This window comes from Galeopterus variegatus, unplaced genomic scaffold, assembly GCF_000696425.1.
Source record: "Galeopterus variegatus unplaced genomic scaffold, G_variegatus-3.0.2 Scaffold443, whole genome shotgun sequence".
In the NCBI taxonomy this organism is placed as follows: Eukaryota; Metazoa; Chordata; class Mammalia; order Dermoptera; family Cynocephalidae; genus Galeopterus; species Galeopterus variegatus.
The window spans coordinates 85,438-87,249 of record NW_007726554.1 but is presented as its reverse complement, the minus strand read 5'-3'; positions in this window follow the sequence as shown (position 1 = coordinate 87,249).

Below are 1,812 nucleotides of genomic sequence, written 5' to 3'. Positions count from 1 at the left end.
GCCAGGATGTGGAAAAAAGTGAAGGCTTGCACACTGTTGGTGGGAGTGTAAACTAGTACAGCTATTATGGAATTTAGTAGGGAGGTTCTTCAAAATATTGAAAATGAAATTGCCTTATGATTCAGCAATCCTACTACTGGGGATACACCCAAAGGAAATAAAGTCAGAATGCCGAAGACGTATTTGCACCACCATGTTCATTGCAGCACAATTTACAACAGCCAACATACAGAATCAACCTAAAAGTACAACAAGAGATGAATGAATAATAACAATAAAAAAATGTGGTACATATACACAATGGAGTACTATTCAGCCATAAAAAAACAAAAAATGAAATCCTGTCATTTGCAGCAACGTGGATGGACTTGGAGGAAGTTTTGTTTAGTGAAGCAAGCCAGGTGCAAAAAGACAAATACCATATGACATCACTCACATGTGGAATCTAAGAAAAAACAGTGGATATTATATAGTCATAGAGGAAGAGAGTAGAGCAGTGGTTACCAGAGACTGGGGAGGGAGGGCAGTGAGAAAAAGCAGGGCGAGGGAGGCCAGTGGGTAAAACATTATGATTAGAAGGAGGAATAAATTCTGATGTTCTATTACACAGTGGGGTGACTATGTAACCATAGCCTCTTAAAAACATCCCCTCTAGCTTGCTTTCTGGAAAAATAACTTTGTTTTTCTTGCTTTGTAGTTAGCTCTAAACCATTAACTAAGACTAAATCACAAAACAGCAAAGTCACATAAACCCAGCCCAGCTGGGAATGAGACGAGGTTATCTGGGTCCTAAGATAACATGAAGCACAAGAACAGACCCAGACAGAGCTTTGGTGCCATAGACGACCTCAGAAGGCAGCTGATTATCACACTTGGAGATTTTGCACTTGGCCTCTTTCATGTACCCCCGATCCCCAAACCCCACAAACCTTCCCTTCCCTGGCAATCACGGAGGAGGTTGGGATTCGACCTTCTGATTCACAGTTGACGTCTTCCATAATAAAAAGCTTCTCCTTTAAGTACTATCTGGAGAGTGTCACTGACAACCCTGTAGTGGTGAGCTCTCCACCCAGTCAGGTCTGGCGTTCTTTCCATTCTGAGAAACAGTAGTCAGCAGAAGCTCCTCCCAGGCTAACTCCAATGAGTCGGCTCATGGTGACGATGACAGGGAATCCATCGAGACTTTCATTTACACGTATGGTTAACAGTTCAGTTTCCTATATCACATAAGAGCTAGAGGAGAGGCATTTGTATGATTTTGCCACAAACAAATTATAAATCCATCAGGGGATTGATACATTAACTACTCGGACCTGATTATCATACAACATGGATATATATATCAAATATAAAATTGCACCCTGTAAGTATGTGCAATTACAATGTATGAGTTAGAAAAAAAAAGTAAAATAAAATAAAAGTTCATCAAAAATATCATTAAAGAGAAATATATATAAATATATATATATGTTTGAAATATACATACATCTGAAAAAGTGGTTGTATCCATATTATAAAGAATTCCTAAAAATCAATCATAGAGAAGACAGACAATTCAATTAAAAAAGAGAGAAAAGAGCTGACGGGGTGTTCACGAAAGGAGGATACATAGGCAGACAGTTTCCTCTTCATGGCACTGATGAGTTTATTTCCCCAGGTGCTTAGAAGGCTTTGGCTGACAGAACTCCAGGGTCAGCACCTCCAGGAATTACCATCAGTTAAAGTGAGTATTTTCCCCAGGTCTCAGTCCTTTCCTAGTGCAGCTGCCATCTGAGGACTGGCTGGTATCTCCCTTGCTACACACTTATTGAT